Source organism: Taurulus bubalis (assembly GCF_910589615.1).
Source record: "Taurulus bubalis genome assembly, chromosome: 18".
Taxonomy (NCBI): domain Eukaryota; kingdom Metazoa; phylum Chordata; class Actinopteri; order Perciformes; family Cottidae; genus Taurulus; species Taurulus bubalis.
The window spans coordinates 21921362-21945622 of NC_136606.1; positions in this window are offsets into that span (position 1 = coordinate 21921362).

Consider the following 24261-nt stretch of genomic DNA (forward strand, 5'->3'; position numbering starts at 1 on the left):
CCCGACAGCCTGTTCCTCCTTGGGGTCAGAACAATACTGCCCAGGCTGAAAGCCTTTCTAGTGTTGTAACTTGTTTTATTACATGATTTACTCTTATTGTGAAGAGCATGTAAACAGGAAGTGCTTTTACTTTGAAGGCAGACAGTACAGTGATACGTGCTTGTTGACGCTAACTAATGTTGATGTTACTGTGGAAAATATAAACATGTCGGGTGCAAGAGCGCGTTCTCAATGCTTTAACAGTTGTAATACTGCAGTTCACCAGTAGAGGGAGTCCGTTCATACAGACGTGTCTTGTCCTCACTAGAAGCTCCACGTCATTACAGACAGGTGCACTTGATGGTATTGAGTGTTGTATTGCTTTGCAATATCCTTAATCCTAGGGAACCTGGACAGAACCTCCCAGTTGGATCCGGGCTCTCCGTCTCCGTCTCCTCCATTCCCCGCTTCCCTCCTTCTACGCACCAGCAGCTACGTCACTCAGATCACTCAGATGGAGTTCTGTGATTGGCTGTTCATCAGGAAGTGTCGTGTGACTCGAGCGCCACTAAAAGAGAACTTTTCTGACTGGTATGTCTTGAGTAACGCAGGAACGCGCGTTACTGAGGTCTAGTAAAGTAGTGTAGTTACCAATGTTTTGAGTGTAATGCGTTGCTTTACTTCGTTACCTATAAAAGTAATTACGTTACTGTAATCCGTTACTTTGTAACTCGTTACCCCAACACTGGTCAATATCATATGATCATGTTTAGTTAATTTAGTTACTATCTCCTTGTGGGTTTTAGTGGGCCAGTCCTGTAAGAGACAGGCTGTGTTCCTCCCTATTCGCATTGTTGCAGCAGAAATATCAATATTAATTGATGGCCAAAGCAACCGAAATAGGATGAGATTGTTTTCCACCTAAGTTCTGAATGTGCAATGATCCCACGCTGAATCCTCTGAAGTGCATTCCCAAAATCTGGGTTGTGACCCACAGGTGGGTCGCAGGAAGTTTTTTTTTATCAGGGCCCGAAATAAACCGGAAACCGGTGGATTGCTCCCTCCAGGTGGGGACAAACTGCCTACCCCAAGCGAAGGAGTTCAAGCATCTCGGGGTCTTGTTCACGAGTGAGGGTAAGGTGGAGCGGGAGATCGACAGACGGATCGGTGCGGCTGCAGCAATAAAACAGGCGCTGTACCGGTCCGTCCTGGTGAAGAGGGAGCTGAGCCGGAAGGCGAAGCTCTCCATTTACTGGTCGGTCTATGTTCCAACCCTCACCTATGGTCACGAACTCTGGGTCGTGACCGAAAGAACGAGATCTCGGATACAAGCGGCCGAAATGAGCTTCCTCCGCAGGGTGGCCGGGCTCAGCCTTAGAGATAGGGTAAGGAGCTCGGACATCAGGGGGAGCTTGGAGTCGAGTCGCTGCTCCTTCGTGTCGAAAGGAGTCAGCTGAGGTGGTTCAGCATCTAGTCAGGATGCCTCCTGGACGCCTCCCATTAGAGGTTTTCCAGGCACGTCCAACTGGTAGGAGACCCCGGGGAAGACCGAGGACACGCTGGAGGGATTATATCTCCCGGCTGGCCTTGGAACGCCTCGGGATCCCAGAATGAGCTGGAAAGTGTTGCAGGTGAGAGGGAAGCCTGTGTCGGCCTGCTGAACCTGCTGCCACCGAGACCCGACCCCGGATAAGCGGCTGATAATGGATGGATGGATGGAGGGCCCGAAATAAATCAGCAGAATTTAGTACATGGTCTTTTATTGAAAATGTTTATCTGCAGTACAGTTTTGTTCGTATTGTTCTGAACTGTAGCCAAGTGCTAACACTCTCTAATGCGAAACGCTAGTGTGCATTCTGTTTGTTTCACTGATAACAGGAAATTCAAAAAAGGAGATATGTTGCTGTATGCCTAAATGCATTTATTTAAGTATTCATCGTGTACATATTTTCAATAACACATGCATTAAACAACATGTATGGAACGTACTGTATATTTCTAAAGGCTGGTTTACCTATTCAAGATAATATAAAGTGATGCAGAAATGGCTAAATGTGTTTTTTGCTTTTGGCATAGGAGCCAATAGCGTTCTGTTTTTGTTCACACTACATGTGTGTATATATATATATATATATATATGTATATATATATATATATATACATATTGCACTGTGTGAAACAAGTGTGTGTGTGCACAAGAGAAACGTGGACACTAATCATGTTTTCCTTCAACCCCTCTGTGTGTTTGAGTGCTTCCAGGTATTTCCTCAGAACAAGATCATGTTCCTGTGTGGCGGTCCTCACCCAGTCCTCTTTTGAGCCAACAACCCTCTGAACCCTCAGCTTGTGTTCTGCTCCGGGCCCCTACAGAGTCTGTGCTAAGTGGTGGCAAAAAGCATAACCAGTGAACCGACCTGTGACCACGTGCTCCCACAGAGCCCCGGCCCTTCATGCCTAACGTTGGACCGTAGACTCCTCTGTGTGTCGGGTACATCAGTGGGGCGATGAAGTCCATCTGGGAGGATGGGCGATCTGAGCGCTTCAGATGTGAAAACCGTCCCAGCCAGAAGCGGAGAAGTCTGCTCGCTATGAAGCCTTTCCTCTTGATTCCCCCCGTCTCCGTCCTCTGCGACGCCGTTGCCATGGATTATTGACGTGCAGCAGTGAAAGAGAGGCACTTTATGAGTCTGGAATAAGAGGCGAAGCCATCGAGTGTTCCTTCTCTGACAGGAACACGGTGACCTAAAGGCTGGGAGAGAGAGAGAAGTACTCGCATCATCGCATCATCCTTTCCTGTCAGACGGGAGGGAAGGATTCTAGTTCTGTCATTACAGGAGGTAATTTCAAGCCCAGAATTGCTACGGCAGCATTTACAGTTCCAGATGGAAAATGTGTCATGTAAAAAAAAAAATTGACCAAAAAAAAGGAGGAAAATAAAGAAAATATCACGCTGGACAGTGGTAAACAATTCATGGAGTCAAAACTCCGCAGAAAAACTTCCCTTTCCCTGGTGATTCCCTGTACTTCTGCGTGGAGAAGCAGACGGCTCTGGCTGGCGCTCTCCAGCCCGAACGGCCAGCTTTTCCCTTTCAACGAACAACACAAATATTATCCTCCTCCTGCTTTTGATACAGCGCTGTCAATAATTCATAGACTCGCTCCATTCTCTTCCTCGACATAACTCTCATCCACCGGTTCACAATGGGAGCAGGGCTACCGCAGCTCTGATGCATTCTTAATGCTATTTATGAGCTTTCTGTGACAGCAGTGTCAGCGTGAGGCCGGCAGACCGGGGTCGGCTACCGGTCCTGGAGAAACGCACCGTTTTTACTTTCCTTTTTTTGGTCCCTCAGCTTTCTTAGTTTTTTTTTTGTTGTCATATTTCTTTCCTCCCCCTTTGCTTTCCTCTCTCTCTTTCCTTTCAAGGTTTCAGCCCCTTTTCATTCTTAGTTTTTAATTAGTACTGTTCCGAACTCTCCTCATCCCAGCAGCAGGGAGAGGAGAGGAGGGAATGGTCCTAGCAGGGAGACGGAGGGGCATTAAATATTGATGAAGAAGCTATTGCAGTAGTGCTTTCAGTAAGCAAAACTAGCTTGGTGTTTTTCTTTTCTTACAGCCCAGCTGACAAAGAGCACTGGGCTGCTGGACACAGATACTACGCCTAAACTGTCTCCCTGGTAATTAAAATTGCATAAAGTCAGTTATGTGGTGAAGGTTATTTTCTAATTATGTTTTTTTTATAATTTAATAGCAATGGTTCAGCTCAGGAATCCTTGCAGTCTGGTGACGGCAGCTCAACCCTCATGCCAGCCGATGAAATGCCTAAAACGTGCATTATCTCTCCTGACCACCAGGGGGCGACTCCTCTGGTTGTATAGAAGTCTATGCTTCATGTGTTAAAGCTGCATTATCTCTCCTGACCACCAGGGGGCAACTCCTCTGGTTGTATAGACGTCTACTCTTCATGTGTTAAAGCTGCATTCTCTCTCCTGACCACCAGGGGGTGACTCCTCTGGTTGTATAGAAGTCTATGCTTCATGTGATAAAGCTGCATTCTCTCTACTGACCACCAGGGGGCGACTCCTCTGCTTGTATAGAAGTCTATATAAATGACTCTACTTCTCTTGATGTATTCCCTCAGTAAACATTGTAAACATGAGTTTATGTCTCAATCTCTAGTTTCAAGTCTTCTTCAATACAGCATGATGTTCATTTAGTAGATTATGGTCATTTAGAGTCAAACAGACCATAACGAGGGTTTGCTTGAGGGCGGGGCTTAACCAAAATATGGACCTAAAGCTGAAAATGTTTTATCTCGATTTTGGAAATTCTTCATATCTCTTGTGAAAACATAACTTTACTCATGTGGTCGAACTGTTTTGGTGCTAGAAATTGGTTTATCAAAGGTCTTAAGTTCACAAAAGCAGTACAATATATGAATAGAAAGGTAGAAACATGTAAATAAATGTCTAAAACCAAAACCAAATTACTTAACATCGTTTTTTGAGTAGAAATGTCACACCTTTCACCAAAATGATAAAAATGGGACTGAGAAATGACTTCATACTGCAGATAAAGCTTCATGGGGTGTGTGCAAATGAAAAATGACCTATACAAAAAAAATGTTTTCAAATAAAATATTTATTATACATAAAAAAAATATATTTACACGGGCTGGTGGGGATGGCGGTGGTGGATATTCTGTAAAATAAATTACTACTAGTCAGTAAGTTCACACAGTTCCACGGGTACATGTGCAGCTGAGCTGTGGACCTGCTGAACAGGGTCCGGGTCTCCGTCAGTCTTCCACGACAGCGTAGGTGCTGGTGGCTGCAGGTTGTCCACTGCTGCAGCTGTGAATCCTCTAAAATAAATGACTACTGGTCAGTACTAAGTTCAATGAAAGAAAGTTATGATTACACACCAAAACACGTAACAGAGATCCAGAGCGCAGGGCATGCGCTAAATGTGCTAACATTGCTAAGCTAGTTGTACTAAGTTCAATGAAAGAAAGTTAACAGTGATGGTGACAATATTTGATTATGCACCGTTCAGTCTTGCAGACACGCTGTAGCCAGCTAGCTCCCTGTTAGTAACAGCGCTAGCTGGCTACAGCTACCGTTACCAACGTAAATATGCTATTGCAAAGCTTAGTAAATACACTTACCCATCTTCAAATGGATCCCTTTTATTGCCGTTGTCTTCTTCATCGCAGGAAACGAATCCTTCAGGCTCTGACGCTCCACCGTCGCTGCTTCGCTCAGGGTAAACTCCCTGCTCTCTTGGAGCATCCAGACATGCACGCGTCATAGAACACGTCCATGTTTAGATGCTCAGATCTCGCTATGTGAATCCCGTATGATATCGCGAGAAAAGGAAGCGGAAAGCCTACTGATTCCTCTAGAATTGTAAACGTATTTCTGTGCCGCATTATCACAGAGATATGAATATTTGTCAAAACACAGATCTGCGTCGGCCGTTTCTGAAGCGTTAATGTGATTGACAGCGTCGTTCAGTCTGGGAGTTGTCTGTGATTTTGTCTGAGAACTTGAACCCTTCACAGTGCGTTTTCACTTTCGACCCTCTTGTGCCAATTCTGATTGCCAAAAACAATGAGGTGGCTTTAAAACTGTCGTCCCCACGACAACGCTTGAGGTCACGTGTGTAACGGTCCGATTACACAAGGAGCCAAAAGCACGACTCCAGAAGACAGAGATAAGAATATAAGTATTTTACTGAACAGGTAACATAATGACTAATGAGGGGATGTGCTACAGGTGAGACAGGGATGGGCAGGTGCAAGGAGTGAGGGCTGACGAGGAGGGAGTGACTGATGAAGGGGGCGTGCAGCAGGATCTGAAACGACAGGACAGTTAGTGAACAGACAGGCAGACAGGATGAAAACAACTAACAGAGAAACGTGTGACAACGTGACTACGTACACTTCTTAATAAATACAACGGAAAGTTTCAAATTGTCGCAAAATAAAAATAGACAATGCACGTGAGGAAATCTGTGTCTGCTGGATCTGGAACCATCTCCTTCAAAAGGACATTTTATATCTTTACGCCCTAGATAGTGTGTGATACTTTCAATTCGGACCCATAGCAAACATGAACTCAATAATTTGTTTATCTATTGATGCCATATGGCTGCAATAAGGTGCTTTTGAATGTGGTAATAAAGGAGAAAACAATGATATGAAGTCATAGGGAACACTTAGTAGGATAAAGGCAAAGGGTTCCAACGCCTAACCACACTACAAAGTACACTGGTCTACAAAGTATTTGCCAAACTATTTGTAAACTAGACTGTTTACAAATGTTTTTTTTCTTTCCCCTCTAAGTTCCAGGCACTGACTTTCATTTATTGGAAATAAGGTGTGATTATTACCTTGTTTGTATATGCGTCGCAGCACATGCAGTGCTACAGAAATGACGTTATTACAACCAAGGGATCTAATTACTAATAAATCTTGGAGCTACACCAGCTACCAAAGAAAGCAGGCTGGTACCGCAAGCACGCCCTGTGATTAGAAAGATGTGAGGAGAACGTTTTGATGAAAATCATTACTAATATTGCAATCGGCTTGACCTATTGTGTTGTAGCTAGCCATTGACCTGTTGGGTCGGGTTTTTGTGGTTTTCTTAATGCATATACTTTTGCAGGTTGCATGGTGCTCTCATAATGATCCGCATGGCTGTGTCAAAACTTGAATTGTCATATTATTATTATTATTATTGTCATATTGTCTAACCATTAGTCTAATTGTTTGTTTTATAATATAACTGCAGGCACATCCCCTTTCAACAGCTAGGTCCATTTTAGGAAATATAATAATATATGAATATGGGCAGGTGTTTTAGTTGTTTGTCTGAGAGAGTGAGCGTGTCATAGTAGCATGATCAACAATGTGTCAGTAAAGATCTCAATACGGATTTCCCCGAACCGACCCTGGCACTCAGTTCCAGATCACGTTGGTTACCATTGAAGACGTAAATCTGTGAAACAGCTTGCAAACACGTCGTTTTAATCTCTTTTTTTCAGTCGTTTTCTAAATCAAATGATCCCAGCTGGTCAATAATTATTGGACAAGAATGAAGGTCTATAGCACAGACGAAGTCTAACAGGCTTTGATAGACACACACAATACGTCCGTATATACATTCGTTGCAGGGTTGGGTTTAAGTCTTTTGAACCAGACTCAGAGTCAATTCTCAAGTCATCATGATGTGACTCACAAACTCTTCTGAATCTTCAACACTTGGAAATGTACATCGGCACAAATGCTCAAAATCCCACCAGATTCTTCTTGTTCTCAATGGAAACAAAGCAGTCGCGAGAAATGAATTATCGCGTCTGGATGTGTCAGATAGTTTAATGACAACCCTCAAAACCAGACGTGCAGCTGTACAAAAGGCCCCGAGAAGACTTTCTGTGCTGTTGTGGATATGTATTTCTCTACACATTTCTTGCACTTTTATTCCAAACATTCACTTTTAAAAACCTGATGGAGTTGTTAATTAGCCTTTGCACTCTTCTTTGAAGCGATCGTATTATACTATTGATGAACTCATAGCAACCATTTAAATTGATAATCCAAAAAGTCTCTGGATTGGTTCCAACACATGGCATATGAGTCAACGCTCCAAGGCTGTGGTCTCAAACATTTAAATGTTGAAACAACCTTGTGTTTAGGGCAGGTGGCATGAAAACAAGTTATTCATAATAGTTCACACAATAAAAGAAGAAGACTAGGGGAAACAATTGAGGTTGATTTGTGTGTACAGACTAATTCATTTGACTATGAAAGGCTAATTTCTCTAATCTGAATTTTGTGTTTTTTCGGTTTTACTCTGGTGCCAGCAGCTGCAAGTGAAAGTGTGCATTAGGTTGTGAAGACTCATTTTTCTAATTAATTATTCTTGACAGATTGGCAGTGCTCCAAAAAGCAAAATGACATATAATATAATATTTTCCAATATTTATAGTTCGGCAATTCAAGTCTACTCAGCTTCATGCTTTCAAATCAAATCAAGTTTTACGGCAGTCGAGTAAGTCAAGTCCTGCGACTCCAGTCTTAACTCCCTAAGATCTGAGGTCATTTTCTCGATTTTCCATAATTTCTTAAATTCACCTTTTAAAGGCATATGAGATACATACCCATGTGTTACATATCAAAACAGTCTACAGATCTGCTTCCTTGTTGGCTAGGCCCTGTCAATGAGGTTTGTTCTTGACACAAGGAAAAATATGGAATATTACCAAACCAGAACTGGAACATTGGGATGATTATGCTGTCAGGTTATATTCTTCTTTGCTGCTAAATGTGGCCTCAACTAAATGTCAGTTCTGAAAGGTCGTGGGAGGAGCTTCACAGGGGTCGGCCTATTACGAGGTTCCAGACCAATGAAGATGAACTCTGAGCACCAAAACCCTCACATTGAAACACCGACTTGTTTTGTGTTGCCTTTTAGTCACGCCACTGTGCATCAAGCGGAAGCTTCATACAAATCACTTTACAGTCATTCTAATAAGTAATATATATATGTTGTAACATCTTGTCAAACAAAATGATGGGCTTGTTTAAACTTTATAGCTGCACAAGCTCCACAGACAGCCAGTCTGAAAATGTCTGCCCTACTGCATTTGCATTTTGATGTGTCTGCGTGAAGTAGGCCCTCAAAACTCCTATTATTGCCCATCTCCTGCATCCAGCAGAAACACACCAACACACATTAAGAGCGTGTGCAAGCAAACACTTTTAGCCCTTCAAACACCACTCAGGGTTACACACTGTGAAACACGGGGCAGACATCTTTTGAATACATTCACACTCACACGTACACAATGGGGAAATAAACACTTGGAAGCGCTTTGGCAAAACAAACAGAATGCAAATTGCAAGTGTTCATCAACAATGCAATGACACAAACACACACAAACACACATACAACATTCAGACACTTTTATGTTTTTATGTTGGCTGAGCCGACGTCTTGCAGCTAACGGCGCAAATAATGGCAACAGTGTTGGTGCGACGACGCCATTGGTAGGGACGGCATTATCAGCTGTAACCGCCAGTGCAGAGCAGTGGCCATGAGCTAGCACGCTCACGTGCACTGAAAGGTCAAGCTATGTAAACAAAAGCACAAGCTCAGAATATGACACACAGAGGGAGATTGTCTTCATTATCTGCTCATGTAGACATTGCTCAGGTAGACTTCCATAGATGAGAGTTGTTTGATGCTATATGCTAAGCCGTGGTAGCGATTAATTACGTAGTATTATGATGTCATCTGGAAAGAAATGCAAAGATAGACAGTAAGTGATAAATACCATACCAGCAATTAAAAAAAATCATCTTTAAAAGAACATAGTACAAGAGTCAACCCATGGGAAGATACATGCAATACCCACCAGTTCACTACCCACTAGTTAATAAATCAGAGCTTCAAAGTTTCTTTTACAAATTAAAACAAAAAAATCAGAACCATTATTAAGAATAACCCAAATGTATTCGATTTCCGTACAAGCAGCACTCATTTTCATTATCAAAAGTCCCTTTCCCCTACTGTGCACTTAATGGAAGCGAGATCGAAAATAATCTCCACTTTTAGAACCACTTAAATAAATTGCTCAACAATCACTCTTTCAATGACTTCAGCTATAAAAGGTAACTTGAAGTAGTCTCATAGATTTGGAAGGAGAGGTGAATAAAATTCAGATATCTTGAAAGAAGTTGTAGACTGGCCATCTTTAAAATGTCAGAGCCATGAAACTCACTCAGCTTTCCCTTTACCACTTAACAAGGATACCATCTTCTCCATGTAACCTATACTTTAAGGCACCAACCTCACAGTTAGCATGGCAATAGTATTTAAATTAAACGATCCATGTGATTATATACAATGCTCAGCGCTATTGATAAAAAAGCAGGAAAGGCTACTTATGGTGGGCTGGATGGGTCAAACAAACACAGGCTTTAACCAGGAGATTGAGTCCCAAAGTGATACTTGTTTTAAGCTCAACCATGATGTTTTTTCCTCAAAACTAACTAAGCAGTGTTGGTGGTAGGGACCTGTCAATCACCCTGTAGCCCCGCCCTAAAGCCTCCCCTACTTTATGGTCTGTTTGACTCTAAATGACCATAATTTACTAAATGAATATCATGTTGTATTGAAGAAGACTTGAAACTAGAGATTGAGACATAAACTCATGTCTACAATGTTTACTGAGGGAATACATCAAGAGAAGTAGAGTCATTTATATAGACTTCTATACAACCAGACTTCCCTTTGTAACTAGAGGAGTCTCCCCCTGCTGGTATTAGAAAGAATGCAAGTGTAGAACACTTTTGAGAGGTTTTGGCCTGACAGCTACACTTCATGCAGTACTTCTTGGTTCTGTCTCTGTAGGTCTGCCCTAAACCAACTGTGCGCTGTACATTGTATTCTACATGTGTATGTGCCAAACGTTCCACTGGTGGTTATTTGTTCCCCAGAGATGAAAACGTTGCTCTGCGGTGGAATGGCACAGTTACACTCAGTCTGTTTGACAAGATATGATTGTAGCTGCTGTCAAAAACCACTTGGATGTTTTGCATAATGTGATGCTGAAGAAAGAAGCACAGCCTTCATCTTTTTATGGATCAAGGCAAACACAAAGGCTGTCTGTGAAGACATTTTTTGAAGTTGAAAACCATTTTTTGGACATGATAATGTGGGGAACACAGTGTCAGGCTTATTACCATTTTAACAGACATCTGCACAAACACAACAGGCATTGTGCAAAGTGAAATGTTTACTGTGTATGGTGCGGAGGGCAGTGGCGTCCCTAGGTTAAGAAAATACTTTTTAATTAGCCCTGAATATTAATTAAAAAAAATAAAAAAATCTTTTTTTTAATTTTATTTTTATTTTGGTGATGTTATTAAATTAAACTATTGTTTCTCACATGGACAAATTATTTATAACTCTAACATGTTACATATGTGCGTGTGTTCTGGTTTGTATGTTTTCTCCCCTTAAAATTACAATCCAATAGCCTATCATCATACTTAACCTTAGGGCACTAGGACCTTGGGGAGGCTGCTGCGCTGGCTTTCTCACTCTGTAATGTCTCTCATCAACGACAACAGGATTACACCAAGGAGTTTATCTCATATAAACTACACCAAGGAGTTTATCTCATATAAACTATACCAAGGAGTTTATCTCATATAAACTATACCAAGGAGTTTATCTCATATAAACTATACCAAGGAGTTTATCTCATATAAACTATACCAAGGAGTTTATCTCATATAAACTACACCAAGGAGTTTATCTCATATAAACTATACCAAGGAGTTTATCTCATAGTAAACTACACCAAGGAGTTTATCTCATATAAACTACACCAAGGAGTTTATCTCATAGTAAACTACATCAAGGAGTTTATCTCATAGTAAACTACACCAAGGAGTTTATCTCATATAAACTATACCAAGGAGTTTATCTCATAGTAAACTACACCAAGGAGTTTATCTCATATAAACTACACCAAGGAGTTTATCTCATAGTAAACTACATCAAGGAGTTTATCTCATAGTAAACTACACCAAGGAGTTTATCTCATATAAACTATACCAAGGAGTTTATCTCACAGTAAACTATACCAAGGAGTTTATCTCATAGTAAACTACACCAAGGAGTTTATCTCATATAAACTATACCAAGGAGTTCATCTCATAGTAAACTACACCAAGGAGTTTATCTCATAGTAAACTACATCAAGGAGTTTATCTCATAGTAAACTACACCAAGGAGTTTATCTCATATAAACTATACCAAGGAGTTTATCTCACAGTAAACTATACCAAGGAGTTTATCTCATATAAACTATACCAAGGAGTTTATCTCATATAAACTACACCAAGGAGTTTATCTCATAGTAAACTACATCAAGGAGTTTATCTCATAGTAAACTACACCAAGGAGTTCATCTCATATAAACTACACCAAGGAGTTTATCTCATAGTAAACTACATCAAGGAGTTTATCTCATAGTAAACTACACCAAGGAGTTTATCTCATATAAACTATACCAAGGAGTTTATCTCATAGTAAACTATACCAAGGAGTTCATCTCATATAAACTATACCAAGGAGTTTATCTCATATAAACTACACCAAGGAGTTTATCTCACAGTAAACTATACCAAGGAGTTTATCTCATAGTAAACTATACCAAGGAGTTTATCTCATAGTAAAACTATACCAAGGAGTGTATCTCATAGTAAACTATACCAAGGAGTGTATCTCATATAAACTATACCAAGGAGTGTATCTCATATAAACTATACCAAGGAGTTTATCTCATAGTAAACTATACCAAGGAGTTTATCTCATAGTAAACTATACCAAGGAGTTTATCTCATAGTAAACTATACCAAGGAGTTTATCTCATAGTAAAACTATACCAAGGAGTGTATCTCATAGTAAACTATACCAAGGAGTGTATCTCATATAAACTATACCAAGGAGTGTATCTCATATAAACTATACCAAGGAGTTTATCTCATAGTAAACTATACCAAGGAGTTTATCTCATAGTAAACTACACCAAGGAGTTTATCTCATATAAACTACACCAAGGAGTTTATCTCATAGTAAACTATACCAAGGAGTTTATCTCATAGTAAACTATACCAAGGAGTTTATCTCATAGTAAACTACATCAAGGAGTTTATCTCATAGTAAACTACACCAAGGAGTTTATCTCATAGTAAACTACACCAAGGAGTTTATCTCATATAAACTATACCAAGGAGTTTATCTCATATAAACTATACCAAGGAGTTTATCTCATAGTAAACTATACCAAGGAGTTTATCTCATAGTAAACTACACCAAGGAGTTTATCTCATAGTAAACTATACCAAGGAGTTTATCTCATATAAACTATACTAAGGAGTTTATCTCATATAAACTATACTAAGGAGTTTATCTCATATAAACTATACTAAGGAGTTTATCTCACAGTGTAAAGATCGCATAGGTCCGCCTGGGATACGGCATTGCTAAAAGAAGCACCTTGGTTGTTCTTTTTCTTTTACACGTTATTGCTGTACCGATGATATTATCGCCGGCCTGAATAAGGACACGGGTTTAACCGAGGCTGTTTATTATTTGTTGTTGTTATTACTTTTATTGTGACATGGGTATTTAAGGTGACTGGGGGGAAGTGACGCGAGGGTTTTTTTTTGGTCTTCCCGAGCGGATTTCGGGCGCACGGACTCGGGTGCTCCGGGACGGGATTACGGCGGCTGCCCTGCGCGAGTTTCCAGACCCAGCGGGGGTGGATGGGAGAGCAGAGGACTGCGCCGACAGCCAAAGCACAAAGCCCAGCTGCCGGAAGCACGCCACAAGGTAGCGCGGGGCAGGTGGACGCGGCGAGGCGCGCTCGTCACGTCTCCGCCCGACGCGGAGCGGAGTATACCAACTTTGGGGGGGTTTCTTGCGCCGCTGGACGCGTCCTCCGGGACTCCGGGTGACTTTGGGACTGTTGGGATTAAGTTGTGTTTTGGGGGAGGGGTTAATGGTTTGTCATATGTCTTGCCTTGTGGCACTGAATTTTGTTTGTTAATAACACTGAGACGCTCAACCGCCTGTTTGTTTCTGAGTGTTTTGTTTTCATGGGTTAGATAGTCCGATTTACCGGTATTGACAACAGATCCGCCCATGACCTTCTTAATTTAGCGTTGTGCTTTTCTCCCTCAGTTTAAGGCAGAGGGCGAATTGTTACAACAGTAAACTATACCAAGGAGTTTATCTCATAGTAAACTACACCAAGGAGTTTATCTCACAGTAAACTATACCAAGGAGTTTATCTCACAGTAAACTATACCAAGGAGTTTATCTCATAGTAAACTACACCAAGGAGTTTATCTCATAGTAAACTATACCAAGGAGTTTATCTCACAGTAAACTATACCAAGGAGTTTATCTCATATAAACTATACCAAGGAGTTTATCTCATAGTAAACTATACCAAGGAGTTTATCTCATAGTAAACTATACCAAGGAGTTTATCTCACAGTAAACTATACCAAGGAGTTAATCTAATATAAACTATACCAAGGAGTTTCTCATAGTAAACTATACCAAGGAGTTTATCTCATAGTAAACTATACCAAGGAGTTTATCTCATAGTAAACTATACCAAGGAGTTTATCTCATATAAACTATACTAAGGAGTTTATCTCATATAAACTATACTAAGGAGTTTATCTCATATAAACTATACCAAGGAGTTTATCTCATATAAACTATACCAAGGAGTTTATCTCATATAAACTATACCAAGGAGTTTATCTCATAGTAAACTACACCAAGGAGTTTATCTCATAGTAAACTATACCAAGGAGTTTATCTCATAGTAAACTATACCAAGGAGTTTATCTCATAGTAAACTATACCAAGGAGTACCATCATACAATATTTATCATTCGATAATTAAGATGTACTTGAAATGTTTTTATTTTTGTTATTCATGTTTTTTTTTACTATTGAATGGTATATTTGACACTGAACTAGCTCATTTTTATCTCAGTGATAGTGTCCAAATTAGCATAAAATATCATTGGTTTGTAAAAACTACACAGACAACAAAATAGATCAAAATCTTATTCCCTTCTGCTCAAAATAAAACAAGTAAACAACTCAAAAGTTGAGATGTACAGCCGCATGTCAACTTTCCACCGCTGGTTGTCACGTGGTGTCCAGCAAACAATGTGGGCTTCGTAGATAACTGGCGGTCTTTCCGGGAAAACCCAGGTCTGATTAGGGGTGACGGCATCCATCCCACTTCGGATGGAGCGGATCTCCTTTCTGCAAATATGACCAAGTTTATTGGTCGACCTCGTACATGACAGACCAGGAAGCAGAAGCAGAGTTGTAGTCTTAATCCCTTCTCTGTATTCCCTGCATTTTATTTAGGGCAACTGCCCACCTTTAACTCTGTGGAGACTGTGTCTGTCCCATGGCCACTTAAATTAATTAAAAGTAACCAAAAGAGGAGTTATAGAAAATAACCTCATGAAGGTTAACACCACTATTGCAAAAGTGCAACATGATAGGAGAGTTAAGTGTGGACTCCTAAATACAGGGCTCTCAAGTAGTTTTTAAGACAGGTAAGAGTGACATCCCCCACAGGTAAGAGTGACACCCCCCCCCCCCCCACCCCGCCTCAATAAATCCACTCCTCCAAGTCATGTTAATATGCACATTCCTCGAGGCACCGGCCGAGGAGGTGGAGTAGCTGCCATCTTTGACTCGGGTCTCTTAATGGGTCCTAAACCTGGACTGAACTGCAACTCATTTGAAAGCCTTGTTCTTAGTCTTTCACATCCAACCTGGAAAACAGTACAGCCCATTCTGTTTGTTGTGGTAATTTGTGGAAATGTGGTTTCAGAATTTTATGAGTTTTTGTCAAGTTTGGTCCTTAAGACTGATAAGGTTATTATTGTAGGGGATTTTAATATTCATGTAGATGTCAGCAATGATAGCCTTAGTGTTGCATTCAGCTCATTGTTGGATTCCATTGGCTTCTGTCAGAGAGTACAGGAACCGACTCACTGTTTTAACCACACCCTCGACCTTGTTCTTACATATGGCATTGACGTGGAGCATTTAGTAGTGTTTCCACAGAACCCTCTTTTATCAGACCATTGCCTTATAACTTTTGGGTTTATACTACCGGATTGTACAGCGTTAGACAAGAGTTTTTACACCAGATGTCTAACTGACGGTGCTGTTGCTAGATTTAAGGAAGCGATTCCTTCTGTATTTGATTCATTACCATGTCTCAATATAACAGAGGACTCCTGTGCTAACTTTACTCCCTCTCAGATTGATCAGCTCGTCGATGGTGCTACTGGCTCATTGAGAGTGACATTGGACTCGATAGCCCCTCTAAAAAAGAGGATCATTAAGCAAAGGAGGCTCGCTCCATGGTACAACCCTCAGACCCGCATGTTGAAGCAAGCATCAGGAAGCTTGAGGGCATATGACGTTCCAACGGTCTGGAGGAGTCCCGGTTGGTTTGGCGGATAGTCTGAGAACAAATAAGAAGGTCCTCCGTAATGCCAGAGGAGCCTACTACTCATCACTAATAGAGAAACACAAGAGCAACCCTAGGTTTCTCTTTAGCACTGTGGCCAGGCTGGCTGAGAGTCAGGTGGGATGGCCATGGAGGAGGCTGTGGGCCCTGCTGTGAGTCTGGATGGATTTTTTACCATCAACCTCGACCAACTGTCTTCAATGGTTTCTACTTCTAAATCGTCTACCTGTCTCCTGGACCCTGTTCGACTAAGCTGTTTAAGGAAGTTGTACCTTTAGTTAGTGCCTCTCTACTAGATATTATCAATGGGTCTTTACTAACGGGTCATGTACCACAGTCTTTTAAAGTAGCTGTAATTAAACCTCTTCTTAAGAAGCCCACTCTGGATCCAGAGGTGTTGGCTAACTACAGACCTATCTCTAACCTTCCCTTCCTCTCTAAGATACTGGAGAAGGTAGTCACAAACCAGTTGTGTGACTTTTTACATAACAATAGTTTATTTGAGAAGTTTCAGTCAGGATTTAGAAAGCATCATAGAACTGAGACAGCACTACTGACAATTACTAAGGACCTTCTAGTTGCATCAGATAGGGGACTTGTCTCTGTACTGGTCTTGTTAGACCTTAGTGCTGATAAAGGACTTGTCTCTGTTCTGGTCCTGTTAGACCTTAGTGCTGATAAAGGACTTGTCTCTGTACTGGTCTTGTTAGACCTTAGTGCTGATAAAGGACTTGTCTCTGTTCTGGTCTTGTTAGACTTTAGTGCAGCGTTTGACACCATTGACCATGACATCTTATTACAGAGACTAGACCAGTTGATTGGTATTAAAGGTACAGCACTAAGCTGGTTTAAGTCGTATTTATCAGATCGATCTCAGTTTGTATTTGTAAACGATGAGGCCTCGGTTACCACTGCCGTTCGCCATGGAGTTCCACAGGGTTCTGTGCTTGGACCAATTTTATTCACCTTATATATGCTTCCTTTAGGCAATATTATCAGAAAACACTCCATAAACTTTCACTGTTATGCCGATGATACTCAACTATATCTGTCGCTCAAGCCAGATGAAACCCACCAGGACCTGTCCTTTGGCTCTCACGTGAATCAGATCTCAAGGACCGCCTTTTTTCACCTACGGAACATCTCAAAGATCCGGCACATCCTGTCTCAACGCGATGCAGAAACATTGATTCACGCATTTGTTACCTCAAGACTGGATTACTGTAACTCCGTATTATCAGGCTGCTCCGGTAAATCCCTTGGATCTCTCCAACTGATCCAGAATGCTGCAGCTTGTGTACTAACAAGGAAGAGAGATCACATTACTCCTGTACTAGCTGCTCTCCACTGGCTTCCTGTAAGATCGAGAATCGTATTTAAAATCCTTCTCTTTACCTACAAAGCCTTAACTGGTGATGCACCATCATATCTTAAGGACCTTATAGTGCCATATTACCCCACGAGAGCATTACGCTCACTGAATGTAGGGTTACTTGTGGTTCCCAGAGTGTTAAAAAGTAGGTTGGGGGCTAGAGCTTTCAGTTATCGGGCTCCTCTTCTGTGGAATCAGCTTCCACTTTCAGTTTGGGGGGCAGACAGTCACCTCATTTAAGAGTAGACTTAAGACTTTCCTCTTTGATGGCGCTTATAGTTAGGGCTGTTTCAGGCTTATAGTTAGGGCTGTTTCAGGCTTATAGTTAGGGCTGTTTCAGGCTTATAGTTAGGGCTGGCTCAGGTTTGTCCTTGTCCAGCCCCTAGATATGCTGCTATAGGCCTAGACTGCTGGGGGACATCTTAGGATACACTGAGCTCCTCTTTTCCTTCTCTTCCTCTTTCGCTCCTCCTCTCCTCTTCACCTCTTCTTTCTCTCCTTCTGGATAAATGATTGTCTCTTCAATGCATATTACTAACTCTACTTTCTTTTTCCATGGATTCGTGGCTGCCTGGAACCCTGCTAATGCAACCATGGCCCTGCTGATGCAACTGGCCTGGAGCCTGTCCTGCCAGCTGCCATGGCCCTGCTTTCTCCTCCCACTGCCCCTGGGATGCCCCTTCTCTCTACCTCCTTCTGCTTAAATGGGTCGTGGCTATCTGGATCATAGACCATGCATACTACTCATTATATGAATAATTTCTGTCACATTCATTGAATGTGCTGTAACTCCATTACGTTATTCATTCTGGCCACATGACATCTATTGCTTCTGTCCATCCGGGGAGAGGGATCCTCCTCTGTTGCTCTCCCTCAGGTTTCTTCCCCTTCTTCCCTGTGAAAGGGTTTTTACCATCTTTATTGGGGGAGTTTTTCCTGATCCGATGTGAGGTCCCGGGACAGGGATGTCATGTGTACAGATTGTAAAGCCCTCCGAGGCAAACTTGTATTTGTGATGTTGGGCTATACAAAATAAACTGAATTGAATTGAAAAAGTTGACACTGTCAGGTCCGTTCTCCATCCATTGGATTTGGGAGTGACGCAAATATGAAAGCTAGTTTATCCGTCTTTCCTTTACAAGCAGGAAAAGTATTTCTCTCTCGTTATTTGAGAAAAGTTCATATTTGTGTTCACTATGACCCTGAAATTCTGTCTCTTCTGTTATCATATACTGAATGAATGCAAGCAAAACTACAGAGCAAAATCACACTCTTTCTGATTGAACCAATCTATGAACTGTCTGAAACAATGGATAAATTAAATACAATGAAAAAAAATTGCCGCTCGCACACATGCCAGTTCTCTAGGGGCTAAGCCCCCCCTTTCCTTGAATCCTAGAAACGCCCCTGGTGGAGGGAGAGAGCAAGTTTTCTACCAGGACAATTCAGAGAAAGGAACAAACGGTGGAACCTTTAGGGATACAGGAGGTTATTAAGGTTAAAGGTTTTGTTATGATTTCTTTCATGATTACCTTCTAGAATATATCACAACTTTTTCCTGAATTTCTTTTGGACTGAATAAGAGCAATGTACGGTCCGGCTATATTATCAGTTATGATTCAAAAAAGAAGACTTTTGTGTCTTGGGGGTAAATTCACAAGTAACAGTACAGAAAACAGTCTAAGAGGTAGAAAACCATTTCAAAGTGCAACGTGTAATGCCTAGCCACCAATAGGGGTAAGTAGTTCAACTCTACTACTGGCTCCATACAATCTAAATGTATCAAAAGCCAACTACTAACTAAGAGCAGAGCAGGAATACGGAAACTTCATCAAAACTGCTGAAACTCCGAGAGCCGGTTAAGACCGCACCGCTATCTTCTGGGTACGTGTTGATTGACGAGAAAGCGACCCCGCCAGGTCCGGGAGACGAACCCCCACTCAGCTGCTGCAGCAGCTCAAATCCCGCATGCAAAAACCCATCTTCAGGAGTCCCAGGGGGGCTGGTGGAGCACTGGGTCTGACCAGTTTGGAAGTTGTCTGATTGGGCGGAGTTGTGGCAGACCACCGGGAGTGTTGGGGTTCAAGCTAACTGCTAACTGAGGATACGTCTCCCAGAGCAACGTGTCCTCGCACAACGGTTCATATTACTTCAAAGGGAAAGTGGTTATGTGTTCTCATCTTTTGTTTGATTTCCTACGAAAGCCGGCAACGGGTTTTAATTTCCGCTCGTGACAGGCATAAAGTATTTTTAATAAACATCAGTCTGCAGGAAACAACTTAGTTAGGTTTAGGATGAGGTTGTTGTTACGCGGGAGATATGTTTGTCAGATATCAGCAGTATTTTTTGTAGGAATAGCTAAGAATGCTGAATGAAACCAGGCTTTTGGTTTTGGAACATTGAGAAAAAATGAATTTTTCTGTTTTTGACTATTAAAAATCCTTTAATAATCTTAATCTCAAATGTATGCCCAAGCAGAACTACAGCATAGTTTACAAGCCTTTCCAGGAGACTTAACAATGAATGTATCTACATTCTGCTCCAGCATCCAGGACTCTCAAGTCAACTGTACTCTGTGGTAGGGAGAGCAGACAGCCAGCTATAGAGGAGAATGAGTTCAGATCAGTTCTCTGCTGAGGAGTGAGTTCCCAGCGGCTGCGTCTCTCAGCAGCATACAGAGCAGAGAGAGCCCGACTATGAAATGCAGACACAGTCCCGTGCTCAGTCAGCTGAGACGTGCTTCAGTCAGAGGGTCGCTGCTCTTGTCATGGAAAAATAAACTCTCCTCAGTTGGACCTCCTCTGCAGTCTCACAGGTATATTTAAAATACCACTTTGTGTATATTATTTTTCTGTTATCTGAAACTGAGTATCCTTCAGAGGCATTGGGCCAGTGTATACAACATCTCTCACTCTGAATCCAATCCTCGTACAACAATACTGTACATATGCATCTATACTTTGTGACATCTGGTGAATGCAGTCTGCTGATTTTAGTTCCCTCTGGTTTGCACAACTTCAATGCCTTTATTAGCGACGCAATGACTGGTGGACTGATTTTGTTGCCTTTTCTTTTACCCATAGATCTTTATTCTGTTGGTGTTTTTTGTCAGTTTTGAGACAGAAAATGGACCCATATCCTCACCTGTCATCTATAATATCTCTCCCAAATCATTGTCTCTGGTGGAGTTCCAAACTTTATCCGTGGTCACATTGCAGGTTTAAGTTTTAGCGCTCTAGTTTTGGGATTTGGGAAAGAGTTGTTCATGTTTGCTAATATATTTGGGCTTTCTTAGACCATGGGAATAAAGCGCATGACTTGGGCGAAAAATGTGCGCAGTCCCCCTGGACATAACTTGCTGGAGTCCCTTCCCTCTGGCAGGAGGCTGAGGTCCATTAGGACCAAGATCTCCCGCCACACAAACAGCTTCAGCCCGTCGGCAGTCGGGCTCATCAACAGCCCGGGTCCCACTGACTGACTCTGTCACCCCCACACAATTTCCTACTGTTCACTCCCCTGCACATCCCTCCACACCTCATATTTAAATACACCTTTACTTTACACTTGTCACTTCCACATAATAACTTCATTCCGTGCACTTTATTTTAACTTAAATTTTTATATTCTGTAGATCCAATTTTATTTTATTTTGAAAATAATAAAAAATGTGTCTGCAGCCAGGTGATTAGTACAAAGGTATACACATTGTACAAGGAAGTCGTTTGTGAGGCTAATTCTACTGCAGGAATCTGGCCCTATTTCACTCACTAAACGAAAACTGTATGTCATGTCACAAATGGTCGGATCATAACGTCTTGAAAGCGACATAATTCAAGAATAAAACATGAAGCGCGGAGAAAAAAGAAGATGACAAGCAGCTGCAGAACACAGATACTGTGAGTATCGACCATATTCATTCAAATGAAATGACTGTTTTGGCTACGTTCCTGCTTTAACTCATCAAATAGTCTGTTGGAAGAAGGGGATTGACAGGTCAATAAATCAACTGAATGCTGCTTCTCTATGTTTAGATGTGATCTGAGAACTGTGGGTTGTCCTCGTTGTTCTTGGCCTTGGACCATCCCAGCAGTGTTCAGACATTATTGTACAAAGACCTGTAAAGACATCATTACTGTCATCAAGATACTGAGAATGAACACAGTTTTTATAAATCCTCAGCAGGACATGAATCCTCTTCCTCTTTCTGTATTCTTAAGATTTTAGAACATCAAAAGTGGAAAACACCGATCTGATTTGAAATAAAAGGCTCGCCATATAAAACCCTCCGAAAACAAGGATGGTGTTTTTTTCCTCTTTTCTCTCTCCAGCTGTATTTTGTTGTATCTCCCCCGCCCCTCATGGCCTCCTCCCGGTCAGTTGAGTGCAGTTATAATTGTCACGCCACGGTGAGGGCTGTCTTGTCTTGGGTTTTTGTCTCGTAACTTCCTGTTTTATTTTGAAGCCTGACTCTCCTCTCGGTTCAGGTCACTTGCTCTTCCTCATGTGTCACTGGTCTGATTGTCTCCCCTGATCCCTGAGTGGTTCCACCTGTTCCCCATTACCCTCATGTGCTTATAGTTTGCGTCTTCCCTCTGTCCAGTGCCAAAGTGTTTTTCCTTGTCCATGCACCAAAGCCCGCGTCCACAGTCATAGTTAGATTGTTCCCGAAAGTTTTTGTGCGTAAGTTGTTTTTTTGTTCCCTGTTTTTCTTCCTCCCTCAGGAGCGCTTTATGTTTGACGGATTAGTGAGAGAGTTGTTTTTGATCAAAGGAAACAATAAAGTGCGCCGGTACGAATATCCCCTGCATCTGGGTCCTCCTTTCAGTCCAGGCCTGACAAAAATCTCTCCTCTCCCTGAGGCTCTGCCCTTCGAGGTGTTCGAATGCACCGGAGAGTATCTCAGCACCTGCAGTACTCTTCAGACACATAATAGCTGTTCCCGCGCACGGTCCAGGACTCAAAGTGCTTTTCAGATAAACAAGGAAGTCATTTCACACAGCATTTAAACCACCAAGATTCCAGCCTTAAGAACTTACCTTTATTAAAGCCCGTCCTGCAGCAATCCCACCTCTAGTTTTATGAGACTGGTCTCCTACCTACGAAAATGTAACGCTATGTTGATATCCTACCAAATCTAAATGTAGTAATCCATGTAATCATGAGCCAGGAAGTAAAAAGACCTCAAACCAACAACACAGGGCAGCTGGGACAGGAGGTGGATGGGTCAAACAAAAAGCAGTCTTTCACCGGAAAAAAAATGGGTGTGAAACGAGAAATCAACTTTGATTTATTTGTTGCGCAAGTAGAATTCTGTAGTTATTTGAACTGTGAGATATATGTTCAGATCCTGGGAGGTGGTGGGAAATGAGGTCCGGAATCCAAAAAAGTTATAGTAAAAGTATATTTAATAAAAAATGATAGATAGCTTATGCTCCCGCACGGGCCCTTTTAAATCCACAGCGCACTTCAGAACACAGGTCCGAGCAGTTCGCTGGGCGGATGGAAAAGAGACCGAGCGTTCGCGCACCAGTTAGTTTTCAACTCATTCGTGGGCCTTAAAGTCCTTCCTGTTGGTTTAATGTTTCATTACCTTTCTAAACATATTATTGTCCCTGCCGTTTCAGGGGCGGAAATAGATTTCTTCTTCCGTCTTCTTCTTCCCCAGAGAGGGTAGTGTCCATTGTCTCAAAAGTCAATATTCGGCTCTGCCCCCTCAGGCGAACAAGAGAACTACACTCCTTAAAGCAGTAGAATATGTCATGCAGTATTTGTTAACATTCATTCACACAATCACTCTACAATAATACAAGTGACCTTCATATGCATACACTTACAAATCCCTCATTAATATCCCTTATTAATTATCATATTTCATGCATTGTAATGTACACACAAACAACTCATTTTACATAGATGTGCAAGTCCACAAGTCCACATGTGACAAACTAAGCACAAGAACAACAGCTCAACCCAGTAGCTTTGTGGAAGAATGAGCCATTCTTTTCCAAGAACAACTTGTTGCATACAGAATAAACACGTGAGATAAATAATGTTCATTACCGAGCTTTAGCGATGTTGGTTTTATTTATTTAACATTTTTTCCTAAGATAACCACGTCCTCACTCTCGCTCTGTATAGTTAAGACAGAAATAGATATCCATCTGAACATCTCACTCTTTGAAAGAATGTGAATGAGCCTCCCCCAAAAAAACCCCACTGTACCTCTGAGTTATGTCGCTGAAACGTTCATCATCAGGCTGCTAGGCTGCGTAACGGCAATAAGAGAAATGTAAAAAATAGTCTCCATGGTAAAGATTTCTGGAGTTCTGTTGGGGAGTATATTAATTAAGTCTAAATGTATATGTTTTACGCTTTAAAGTTGTCCTTTCACATCGAGTTATGACTAATAATCTAACATACACATATTTTTATATATATATAATATATGACGGGGTGATATATATTTATCTGGCCCCATCCACAGGCATCAGGCTCCCACCCTACCATCAGTGAAGCAAGCCCTCAAAACACACCTCTTCCAACCCTGCTAAAACCCTGCACCTATCCTCCACTATGACCCTCAGCTTCTCCAGTTTTCTTTCCTTTCTTTCTTTGTCACAAAAATGTCCTGTTTGTTTGTTTTGTTTGCTTTGTCTTTTCATTTTTTGTTTTGTTCCGTTTGTCATTGTCTCTTGTCCATAATGTAAAGCGTCTTTGTGTATCTAGAAAAGCGCTATATAAACTGAAATTATTATTATTTAACTTGCACTTACAATGTGTGTGACTGAAAGAAAAGAAAACTTGTC